We start from the raw sequence: 13,706 nt of genomic DNA on the forward strand, positions 1-13,706 counted from the left end.
GCAATAATGTTGGCTTTCTTCATTTTGTTATATTTTCCCTTCCCTTGCCTAATCCTTAGGGTAGGTTCTACTATTTGGGAAGTTAGTGTGACTTTGCACGATTTTTACTTATTATTGACCTAGAATCTAGATATACTAGTTTTATATTAATGTTATAATGATAGATAAAGTCTACACACCATTCAATATGGATGGGTCCATTGCTCACCTTGGTTTATAATTTGAGTCCACACTATTTCACCACCTTTCTCATCATATCATATTTATTGACTATCCTCTCCAAATTGGTCAACTATTGAAACTTAGGATTAGATCTACCCAACATGGTTGGGAACTCATTCCACTACTTATTAGTGAACACGATCTTATCCTCATTATAGGGATATCTAATAGAATTGATACTTGGGGCTCTATTTCCCTTACATGGGGTACTTGGGATTTTGCCATATGTACGTAAAGCAAAATAATATTTGTGAGAACTTCGAGTAGATAAGACATCTAAGTCAAATGGTCTTATGGCCATTGCACAAAGGTAAGAAGTTATGTCACACAAAGGTTCTTCATTTATTTGTGCACGTGAGAGAGTTGGTGAGGTTTGTTTGAATCGTTATGTATTTGATGTCTAATGTAGTGAAAGGCGTGGTAAGAACAATTTTATCATTGTTTAAAAAGAATTAATCTTCTAATAACTAAATGAACAATGATACAATCACATAAGGAATGGAGTTGCAAAATTTAAGGGGTAAATTTTGGGTTTTGTTGAATGTTAGCAATGCTTGGTTCAAATGATTTCTACTTATAATCCTTAAAACAAACATAATTATAATGGTGGAGAAGCTTAAAAAGGAACATTAGATGGTGGAATATTCAGATTGGTTTCATCTTACTTTTGTAAAACATATTTCCTCAATATTAAACACAAATACCCTATATGAAATGCCCTATGCAGCAAGGAGTATTTTTATGAGAAGCTACGCTTGAGAGACGGGGAGAATTCATAGCTTGCTCAGGGTAGCTCCCTAGTTCCCAACTAGAGACTTGGCCATGAATGCTTATTTAGAGTGAGTATAAGTGATTTTGGGCTAGTCAAACCTTGGAGGTTTGATTGGTTGGAGTGAAGATTTGAGTGCAACTTTTTATTAGACTACTGTCTATTTTAGTCAAACATCCCTTAGTGATTAGCTTGTTACATGAAGAAAAATGGCTTGGCTTTGGCCAATCATTTCTTGGTGTGTTTAGCCATCAAATTGAGTAGGTTTATATACAACCTAAAAACTGATGGGAACTATAGCAAACAAGAATCCAACATTGAATTGACCTAGAATGAAGGAGTTCTCTTAAGAGGAATTCCAAAAGAAGAGGTGAGAATGACATCGTAGCTATTTTATCATCTCTTTGCCTACAACAAATCCTCCAATTGCCAAAACCAGAATACCTAAATGGCTCCTAGAGGATATATTACTAGAAATCCTAGTTAAGCAAGATCTAAATACTCTATGGTTGGAACATGTCACTTAATCCTTGGCCAAGGTACAAATGTTCATTCCAAAGGACCCTAAAGTAAAGCTTAATTTGTAGGGAGGCCAAGCACAACATTATCAACACTTCATAGGTGGAAATAACCCCTATGATAAATTTATCCTAGGGACTAATGTGGAAATTCAATTAGTGAATAGGAAGTATCTTAAGATTTCCAAGTGCATATTTTGAATTGGACAAGGGACATTGATTTACTTGAGGGTAGTAGGTATTTTAGGCTGTTGAATAGTTTACTAACAACACACTTCTGTTTAGTCAATAAGTTCCAACTCAATACAAGCAAGGTATTGCACCACTTTGATTGGTATTATTGATCACATATTTAAAGGGTTAAATAAGAAGATTTATCACCCCAAATACATGTATCTAGAGGTGCAAATGCAACTTTTGAAGGAATGAGAGAAGTTGGAAAAAGTCTAGACTTGATTCCCAAACAACAAGAGAAGCTTCCTTATGGGAAAGTGGATCCAAAATTGCCAAACATCCTTAAATTGCTAAGCCTTTGAGTAATAGAGGAACCCTAACTAATGGGTTTCAAGAAAGGTTAGAAATAGAAGGGAATGCTAATGAATGAGAGTAATGAGTTTGAGATATAGCTTTGTGTGAGATGAAAAGGGGTAATTGGTGGATGATTTTTGAGGACAAGAGAAAGAAACTAAATGAAGCTTGAGATCAACAAATGAGAGAATGAGCACCTAGCAAGAAGCTTGGATGTTAGAAAAACTTGGACAAACACATTATTAATTCTAGGTATAGATGCTATCTAGCTCAAATAAAGAAACTTTTGGGCCTAATGCATTGTTGGATGGACCTTGTGGTTAGATTAAGCACCTAATTTAGGGTTGAGATCCATGCTTAGAATACCTAAACCAAGGGTACCTAGACTAAGAGAAGTATCATTAGACACACGAGGTTTTGGATTAAGATCCCTATTAAAGAGCCTAATGAACTTGCTTGGGTTGATCTAGCTCAAAAATTAGGTTTAAGAGTGTCATTTAGAGAAACAATGGCTGAAAACCCAATGCATTTAGTAGATCTCACCTAGTTTTGGGGATTATGAGATGAAGAACTTGATGTTCATAAGCAAATGTTCGAAATAACATGTGTAGCAAATGAGATAGTTCATAGTGATCAAAAGCTACTCATTTTCCCTCCACTAATACTAAAGGATGAAGGAATGAGGTGGATGGAAATTCAAATGTGTGACATAAGGTGACATATGTTGCTTTGTTTGTAGTCATCTTGGAAAATTTTAGGTGTCAAGGTTTCCAATATAGACTAGCACTTCAATTGGAATACTTATCTTAAGGAGCGATAGAGAGCGTTGAGCATTACATTGAGTGGATGGAAACAATTATACAAAAGATAAATCCAACCCTTGATGAGCCTATGTAGAACAACATATGAAAAAATGCAAGTTAGATGGTGGGAAGAGATTCAACTTAGCCAACAATGATGGAAGGATCTATTTAAGGAACCACTTATGGCATATCCAAGTACCTCAAGTGGAATATCTAAGAACATGTCATATGTGGCAATTGCATTTAATCCCTCTACAACTACATGTTCTAATATGCTAAACATACCCTTGAATCCATATAGTTGACCTCCACGCCACAAAGTCTGATCCGTCTTAAAGATCAATCAAAGGCTACATTCACTATTGAATGGGACACTTTTTCTTACCAAGTGATGCATTTTGGTCTATTGAATGGGAAACTTTTGCTCACAATTGTAGGGATTCTTAGGGCATCTAAATTATTATTAGTGCTTTCAAAGTTATAAAGTGGAGATGATCTTTAAGGATTTTGTTAAGAAACATAATCCTTATAATTGGGATATTCCATGTCAAGAAGCATTTGAATTTCCTAAACGAAAATAAATTGAAGGAACGATTTTGGCAACTCCTAACCAGCTATCCAATTTATCATGTGAGTCAAAATTTGAGTGACACAAAGAGGAATTTTATCACTACTTATGGAGAAACAGTGTTCATTTATGGTATTTGCGACAGAGAAAATGTTCCATAATTTACTGGAGAATAAATTTATTAATTATGTAGATCATGTAGCATTAGAGTATTTACTTAATAAAGGACAATTTTCTAGGTGGGTAATTTGATGGATGTTATCATTTCAAGAGTTTGATTTCCAAATCATTAGTTAACTTGGGAGAGTTCACATTCTAGTAAATGTTAGATAAGAAGAGGGTGTTGAAGATGATTGCCCTATGCATCACTTTTTACTATGGAGACTTAAGTCCCATGGTATGTAGGTATTGGTAGTTTCTTAAGTATAGCTCAATATTCACTTGGAGATGATAAACAAAAGAGACAAATGATGATGCAATCATGCTCCCATGGATTATTAGGAGGTTGTCTATATAATTATTTTCCAAGCAAGGGTATTTATCACATATGCATCCAGAAAGATAAAGTTTTGATAGTTCTAAAGGTGTTGCATGATGAGCCTTGCAGTGGTCATTTTGCCAATATATTGATAGCAAGAAAAGTTTGGCTAATTGGACACCGGTGGCCTACTCTATTTAAAGATGCTTATTCCTATTGTAGGAAATGTAATGTATACCAAAGGATGGAATGATCTTCTAAAGATTTTGCTACACATTTGACACCCATATTAACATTAACACCTTTTGAGAAATGAGGAATTGATTTTTTGGGCCCAATTGATCCACCTACTATAACTATCATATTTTAGTTTGTACTAATTATATAGCTAAATGGGTGGAAGTAAAATCCCTTAAAATGGATAAAGCCAAAATTGTTATGGCCAAGTTTATGTATGAAAGTATCATAACACGATTTGGTTGCCTATTGGAATTAGTAAGCAATAGATATTCCCATTTATTGAATATTTTGATTAGTGAGTTGATTAAATTATATTAAACATTGCAAGTGAACACTTTATTACCTTAGAACTAATGGCCCTATAGAGGTGATTAATTGGATTGTGTGTAGCATTTTAACCAAAACTACCACTTCGCATAGACGAGACTAGGATGAGCATCTCTATGAGGCACTTTAGGTCTACAAAACTAGTTATAAGGTAGTGGTGCAATTACAGAGGTAGAGAGAGAAATAGAGAGAGAGAGGGAGGGATATATAGAGAGAGAGGTAGAGAGAGAAAGTGAGAAATCAGAGAGAGAGAAATATATTGCCCTCTACATAGAAAAAATGACTAACAATGAAGGCTACAATACTTAAGATTGAGAGGCATATCTCAATTAGTATATCCCATGTCCTTGCACAGTGCAAATTTGCAATTGACAAAAACAATGCTTGCCATGTGTAATGTTATGGTGAGTTTTAGTCGAAAATCGTTGATCAAGCGGTCTTGGATTTTGAGTTAGCGGTGAGAAAAGTGTGTACTAATCATGCTTTACAATCAAACTTTGATTGAAATAAGTTTCAATAATATAAATCATCTATGAAAAATATCCATAAAGAGGTGTTCGTACATCCCAAGCAATGGATCTATTGCAGCTGATAAGAAGAGTTCATGGGCATACAATGGAGCACCTAAGCTGATAAACCTGCTAGAGGGCACTTCATCTAGTGCACCCTTGGTTGGAGAAGATATTAGGGACCTATTAGACCTACTATTTTAATTTCTATAATAACCCTCCACCCCTCCGCATAGGAACCACCCCCCCTTTATTAAAAATAATTGAAATTTGTTTACCTTTCCCCCATGTCGTCGTCAAATAGGTGGCAGGGGGGAAAGGAAGAAGACGACATGGAAGAAGAAGGAGAAGCTAACAATGAGCTCGATGGGGGAAAGAAGGAGTGATGACGTCGACAAGGAAGAAGAGGGAGATGATGCTAACAAGGATGAGGAGAAGACGATGATGTCGTTGATGGAGGGGAGGCCACGTGACCAAACACCCCCCCTTGGAAATTTTGGCTAGTCGGTGGTCAGGTAGGGACTCCTCGCCACCATGCACTACCACCACCACTCCACCATTATAAACCCCCCCCCCCCCCCCCATCATAAGGAAAGAAGGAGGCCAGGATGACACGCTAACAAAAGGCCGAGAGAGAGAGAGAGAGAGAGAGAGAGAGAGAGAGGGGGGGGGGGGGGGGGGAGAACCCTCTAGAAGGTTCCTCCCTTTTCCCCTCCTTAGAGGGTGGCCACACACACTTATCCCTTTTTCCCTTTCCTGCAAGATTAATCTCCACCCCACAAGCTTAACTTTCTCCCTAAATGGCCCCGCTATTTGAGAAGGAGGCTGCTGAAGTCTTGTGGGAGTTGTGCCTAGGAACGAGGAAGATCCAAATGGCCCCTAAGTGGAGAATGTCACGTGCAGATGGCAATCCCATAATCTGCAACGAAGCCTCGGGCAAGGGTATCACCACCAATACAACTACGGTATCGGATGTAAATAATACAATTCTAAGTTGTTAGCTGCTTGTGTTGGTTTTCGCATGAGACACATCAAGCCCGTACCATGCCACATGAGAATGCATTATTGAAAATGATAAATTCATTGCAAATATTTGAAAGATGGAGTTTGCGAAGTGCATGTATCAAGGAAAGTTAATTGCACCTAGTTGCTATACGACAAATCCATACATAGCATAAGCAGCATATAGGATTCTAAAGTATTAAGCATCGATAAGTCTTCGATTAGTCTTTACTTAGGACAATATTGTTTGTTTAAGGTTCACAAGGTTACCTTGAGGGTTATGCACATAGACGGTACATGCATGGGAAAGATTATATGGAACATACATCAAAGGTACATGAAATGACCTTGCCCTAAAAGTCTTGTATCCATCCTATGAAGGTTTCACATAAACTAACGGTTAAGGAGTTTACCTTGTGCTGCCAAACCATGAATTGATTACAACTTGCACAATAATTTGGGAATTATTTTACATTGGAAGATAGTCTCGCATCGTTACAAATTTATCTTTCATTCTTTGCCTTAGGGGAAAGGAAGATAAAGTCAAGTTAAAATTTTTGGTATCGCTCTTTGATCCCAAGGGGGAGAGAAAATATGTGATGGAAGGTTATCGCGACTATTCTTGCAAAAGAATACCATTGTTTTGTTGGTTGATCAAACAACAACCTAAATGCTTTTACAATCAACTGATTGTTAGATTGTGGTTTGGATGATTATTCCAAGTGCTTGTGATTGATGGTAAATTCATGGCAGGGGTTTGTGATGATAAGTTGCCATGGGAATAAAGGAATGTTTTCTGAAAGATGATATTAGGGCTAAATGCCTTGTTTATGCTTGATTCTTAAATGAGTTAATTAAGGAAATGTTCTTTGCACGGGTGGATCACCTCCAAGATTGCACTGCAGATTAATCCGAGAAGGGCACTGCTCAATTCATGGGCCGAAGGTCGAGTGATGAAAAGGCCAACCACAGGAATAGTATTTCACTCCCAGGCCGCTTGTTGGTCAAGTGGAGCTCTGGACACCCCTTGCCAAGTACGGAATGGAGTTGAAGACTGCCATGGCCCCAACATCTGTGGCATTGGAAGATCCTATTCTAGATAAAGGATGGAAATTGTGGTGCCATGTGATTTGGACCAGTTACTTCTACAGGGAAGAAGGGATATATAATTTCTCATGTATGGGCAGCAAGAGACAAAGATTAATTTGAAGATAAGTCAAGTAACTTTTTTATCAAAAGAACTGCTTGCTCTGTTTTCATGTTAGTGCTTTAAGTTATGCGAATGAACCCTGTTCCCTAAAAGGCTTAATTAAGGAAGCTGATTTTAAATGTCACACATAAATGTGGTAGGACCTAATTAAATAACTAAAGAATGCCTATTGAGGGAAGCGGGTGGGTGGAACCCCCAACAGGTCTGTCCTACGACAGGGTGGTCCCAGAGAACTGGGAGGCTTCTCACAAGATTTTACCGATGTGACTGACCGTTAGTAAGCATTAGGTTAGAACCCCGATTCGTGCCATTTTAGGGGACCAGAATGGGACTATGCCCTACAGATAGGAAGGTTGAGCGGCGCATCCCTCTCATTTCCCATTCTCTTTGAACCAAGTGTGGTATGGGTATACTTCGGCTTGGGTATCTCTGCATAAAGTAGGATATCCAGGGCCCAATGCTACAATGCTATTTAGGAGACCTTTGCTACTAGGGACCCAAATCTAAGGTCGATCCTAGTGGGTTCAGCCACGAACGTTTTGTTGCAAGGCAGACTCGAGAAACCCTAGGCGACAAACCTCGTAACATTCCATGGGAGTGCCAGGTAGCATCGCTTTGATTCTAGACCACTAAAAATGTGCCTGGACAACCGATAGGTGGGCACATTACAATTTCACAAAAAAAATGAACTTTACATAGAACTAAAGGAAACATTGGAGCTAAAGGACCATTAACTGGCTATTCTATTAAGATGTGGAGGGTTAGTGGTTAAACCATAGAAGTCTTATTTGATAATGTGATGTTAGCTTTCTTTGTATCATGTATGGTTTTGTTGGTGGGTATTTTACTTATCAGTAATACTATTTTAGAAGCAATATTTCTAGTAGGACAACAATATGCCATTCCATTGCCTAGAGGAATTATTGTTGCCTAGCATCTCTAAAATAAATTTTGGTTAGTATGCTTTATATACTAGATGCAGCTAAATCATGCACTTAGGTAAGGGAAAAAGTTAGCTTGCACATATTAATCACTAGTTTTGTATAATGAAATATGCATTTTAATGTACTCCTGAAATATTTAAACCTTTTTCATATCTACTAATGTTCTTTGTGATGTTTTGCAAATCTTGTAGCTATGCTAAGGATACTATGCATGTAAGTAGAGGAGAGTATATTTTTCTTATTGAAGATGCTTAGCAGTGCTTGTGGTAGCAATTATCATAATGAATTGGATATTTGTGATGTGGGAGCTTTCACTCAACCACCAAGACCCACGGACCGCTTATTGTTTCAAGCGTTCCAAGCCGAGCACTAATGGCTACCTCTCACATAGCCGACACGCCATCCATACCTATGGGTGTGCTTTCACTCAACCGCCAAGACCCACGGACCGCTTATTGTTTCAAGCATTCCAAGCCGAGCACTAATGGCTACCTCTCACATAGTCGACACGCCATCCATACCTATGGGTGTAGTGAGCTTACCTCCATGCCGTTCGAGTTACCTCCTCTCCCACGCACTCCGGTAGCTCCACGATCCAAGTGCAAGCTTCAAGCAAGCTCCATCCTCAAGCTCTACGCTCCAAGCTCCATTGCCGTGAGTAAGAGAAGAAAAGAGAAGAGAAGAAGAGAGGAGAAGATGAAGAGCTTCTTCTCCTCGGTCCCTCACCCTCACACACTCACTCCCTCACACTCTCACACTCCCTCTCTCAAGCACAAGCTCAAGCAAGCAAGAAGAAGAAGAAGAAGAAGAAGAGGAGAGCTACTTTTGGCCACACACAAGAATGAGCTTCTCTTTCACTTTTCAACTTTATATACAAAACCCTAAATCCCTTTTGGGCGGTCATCCCCTTTTCCCCTTTTTACATGGCCGACCGTAGCCTAGGCCCTTTTTCCCATTGTCCTTCTATCTTCCTAGCTTCCTTTCCACCGCCCATCTACATTTACAAATTGCACGGGTGAGAGCCCGGCACTCCTTGAATTAAACCATGATGCACTTGCGCTCTTTTACAAAAGTTTTGACTTGCGCTTTTCCTTGTGCGCTTTTCTCCCTTATTTAAGACTCTTCTCCTTGTGCATCTTTGTCTTCCGTTTCTCTTTTCCTTGGCCTTTGTCTTTGTCTTCGGCTTTAGCTTTTCTGGATTTTCTACCTTCATTTGTTTGAGGGTTAACATTACCCCCTTCTAGATGAGTGCCAGTCCCATGGCACTCACCGTCATAGGTAGTAGCCTGTAGCATGCACCGAAGACATGGGTGACAAGGACACATGTGGTTTCCATAGAGAAGTGTTGGTGGTGGTGTGGTAGAAGGTCCTGGGGGCCTGTTGGTGGCCAAGGTGGCTGGTGGACGGTTGTTGGAGTTGGTGGTAGGGCTATTCTGTGTTGGGGATTGCATTGATGGCCAGCACAAGTGTTGGTTTGTTGGGGATTCTGCACATGACGATTCTTTGCGGGCTTGTCGGATGGTAAGGGATAAGCATTCAGAGTTGGGTGTTGATGAAGAGTGAACGACACTTTCGTTGGAGTCTTCAATACCTGCAATTGAAAACCTCTCATGTGGTCTCTCCCTAAGGGTGGTGCTAGTCTTCTCTATTGTGCACAAGTCATATTTTGATTAGTTTGGGAGACAGGTCGAACTCTAAGCAAGCTGAGAGTATTATCCTACACTTGAGGACCCAAACTGTGTATATACTTCGGTGCAGAGATTATGTGAGTGCTCGTGCATACTTAGATATTACATAGTTAGAAGACCGTGGGCTAGTTTCTCGTAACAATGTGTTGATGTGGCAAAGTTGTCCATGTTGAGAAGAAATTCACGTGAAGGTATATGAGACATCCTTTGCATTGTGACTGCACGACGGAGCATAATTGAATACACGGACACCGCACTTTCGGTAGCTGGAAGCTATTGGACTTGCTTGATGAGGACAGTGTACATTTCATGGCCAATCATGCGGTGCTTACCACAATTGATTACAATGCTATTAAGGCAAAGTGCAAGAGGGAATTGTGCAAGTGGGTCAGGGTGGCAGGTCTAACCATAGGCGAGACAAGCTCCCTAGGTATGTCATGCCCTTGATGTGCCCTGAATAATTGTGGGTGATACTAAAGGGCTAGGGGACTAGGGACGGAGTCAGTCGATCAAGGTCACTGGACGTACCTAATTTGAGGACCCCTAGGTGCTGTGCTGTGATCGTGGGTGCTTTTTTTTTTCTTTCTTTCTTTCTTTCTTTCTTTCTCTCTTTCTTTCTTTTTACGCGATGTTGGTACAATTGAGATAACGACTGCCGTGAGCCAACTATAGAGCTTGACCCAGAAAGGGAGCGTGGCCCATGAATGTGCATTGGGCCATGCGATGTGGGTGGTTGGCAAGGGTAATTTTTGCTTTCGGCAGCGTGGCTTTGTTGTGGCTCTTTGTGGGGTCAATGGTCTTGCGGTGATCGGGCATTGAACACTTTCGCACAAGGACCTGTATTATCCTGCATCCACTTGTCACTTCGTGAGAGTATATGATTGCTTATGTTAAGTGCATCGAACAAATGCAATCATGATAAGACATAATTTTTCAGAATTCTATGATGTCTATTGGGATGCCTATTTTATTGCTTGTTAAGGTCGCATACATTAATGAGAAGTAACGGGAATGTGTACAAGTGGGGATCTTGCCCCTTTACTCATTAAAAAACAAAATGTTCTGGCATGCTGACTTGTCGAGCTACTTGTACATCATAGGGATTTAGTCGATAGGCACGAGGCGGGGTGAGTTCGGTTGGCTAGGCGACCGAGGCGGTGCTAGTGCGGGGCTCCCGTGAGGCTGGGCAGGGAACATGTCGGCCGGGACATGAATGGTGTAGTCCCGGGCCGCTACCGTTTCCGGAATGTCTTTAAACAATTCATTAAATTATGCCCTATCCCAAGCTGTCCTTTCTGCCCTTGAGCATCTGGTGCCAGAGCGTACGTTGGGGGTTTGTGCCACTGGTGTTGCCACATTGTGTGCGCCTCCTTGAGCGTCCGCTCCCCTAACCCGCGGATTCTTCGGCCTTCGTCCGGGGCGGTATCGCTTGGGGCCGTGTTTCTTGGCAAACCTTTTAAGAGGGCACGTAGTGCACCGGCAGAGGGGCGTGTGCTGCATGTTCCCCTCGACTGCGGAGAGAGTCCTTGCAAGCTAGCTGCCCTTGGTTCTCCATGTTTTCCTCGCGGGGGCCTGTAAGATGTGAATCAAGGATTAGGATTTGTCACATGATAAGTCCCTTCATATGTAAGGGATTATAGTGCAAGTTATCAAGTGCATAGGACGAGAAGGGGAGGGGTGGGGCATGCAGTGTTGTTATAGAGGGATGGCCCCCGTGATGTATATTTAGCCTCCTGCCATTAGCAGATCTTGGTTCACACCGAGTTACGTCGGCTGGCGGTCATGGATTTAGGCAGCGCTCCCCCTCGGAAGGATAGACCAGAAAGGGAAGAAGGTGTATAGAAAGGGACTACACCCTGTCTACACCATTAGAGTCGTTGGTCAAGGCTTCCTATGGCGGTAATGTGGGTTGCATGCCCTTCACTTGGAGGTGGGGATGGTCACACGGCTTTTAAATGCGTGATGAGAGGAGGACTTGAGAAGCTTAGCCTATCAGACCCAACTCTTCTCCGTGCGCTTGACTATCATTGCTTGTGTGTGTTGATATTGTTTATACATGGTGACACAAAAATCAGTGTTTATTTATATACATATTTATGAATCCATGTCACTTCATGAGGATAAGAACCAATTGTAGAACTCGGGGTTGTACTGGAGTGTGGCGCACACATCCAGCACTCGTGGTAGCTTACTTAATACCGATAGATATTTTGCCATATCGAGCAGCATGGAACCTTGTCCAAGTCTACTGGCAATGTGTAACTCCTCCTCAGTGAGAACCTTATCAATCAAAGGGCTCTCTAGGCTAGTTGCAGCTAAGTCCATACTCCGAATGCCAGTTAGCACTCGAAGGGAAGTTGGTGCCACATAGGTTGGGTCTCTTTGAGACCGCCATTTGGCCAATCGCTCCTCAGAGATGGTCATGATCCGAGCCCCTAGTTCGGCCATTGCAACGCGGTTCTCACACCAACGCTATTCAAATTGACTTCGGCCCTTTGTTAGTCGCTTTAGTTGCTCTATGTCCACGAGATTCGGTCGGCAGAGCACTTCATTGAACGTGACAGTTAAGCGCAGTTCGTCGGCTTCCTTGTCAGAGATGAGTCGCATGCGTTCATGCAGAAGCCTATCGTAGTGCTCGTTAAGATGTTCTTGCTCCTCCCAGGATAGAGGGAAGGGCAAGTAATCTCCAAGCTGCTCCTTGGGGATTGTGCCCACGTCCGCAAGGATGTAGACTTGTGCGAACACCTTGAGCTTAGCATCCAACTCAGCTAAGCATTCTGCGACACTTCTATGTTCAACGAGGGCTTGCTCGGTTGCCATCTCATGCAAGGTTCTAGGAATTTGTCTAGGCTTTAACGTAGCTGGGGGTTCAGGCCTAGATGAGCAAGATTGGTCAACGCTAGGATTGCTTATGCTCTCAGGGATTGTGTGTTTTTCCTGAGGTTTTGCTGCTATTTTGTCATGGTTCTTCTCGGATGTGACTGGTATAGATTTGTCACCATGTTGTGACGACGTTGTATCCACTCTTGATTGATCGATGTGAGTTCTATTGTCGGTGGATTGAGTGTTGGAGGCAACTGTTGATGGCAACGGTTGCTTTGATTTTTCAGAGCACACAGATGTGACTGAGGTTTCACCGCTATCAGGAGAGACATCAATGGGTTCATTGGTGGATGGACTTGATGCTTTATTCCCCAGCTCTCCATCGCTCTTGGTCTCAATGCTCTTGGGGTCCACAACCACCTGTGATTGCTGTTGTCTTCGTTGTTTTCTCCTCTTTTTCCTGGTCAGTGAAGGTGCATCGCTCAACGACTCAGGACCCTGGAATAGATCAACTGTTGATGTGCTTGGTTGGGCCTCAGCATTCTCTTTCTCTAGTGTGTCCTTATGGGACATGGCCGTGGCCTGCTGAATAGCCTCACTAGGTTGTGAGAGCACAACTACCTCCCTTTTCGGAGAGTCTAGCTCTTCAGCCAACTCCCTTGTGTTTAACTCCTCCAGCCTAGGCTTTTGGCACTTTGAAAGTGCTGGAGTTGTCGAGTGATTTGGTTGCAACACCTCCCCCACAAGTAAACTACTAAGGACACGTTCCACAAGGGGAATTGTCACAGCTAAGGGCTGCGACTGCTATGATCCCTGATTGGAAGTAGTAGCAACTAGTTTAGTGGGCTGGCTACCCTTGGTGGATTGTGGTGCCAAGTCCTTAGGGCAATTGGAAGTGGTCGTTGCTCTTAGAGCATTCACTTGCGTAGATCGAGTATCAGTTGAGCTAGCCACGGTGGATTGCACAGGCATATCCTTAGGTTGAGAGCTAAGGGGGGTGTCGTGTCCCACCTCTTGGACATTTGGAAGCTCTGATGTAGGTAGAGATCGAGATCGAGTAGCCGCACTTGACAAGTG

The sequence above is a fragment of the Lygodium microphyllum genome, chromosome 25 (genome assembly GCF_053477565.2).
Source record: "Lygodium microphyllum isolate KBCC chromosome 25, Lygodium_microphyllum_v1.1.10, whole genome shotgun sequence".
Taxonomy (NCBI): domain Eukaryota; kingdom Viridiplantae; phylum Streptophyta; class Polypodiopsida; order Schizaeales; family Lygodiaceae; genus Lygodium; species Lygodium microphyllum.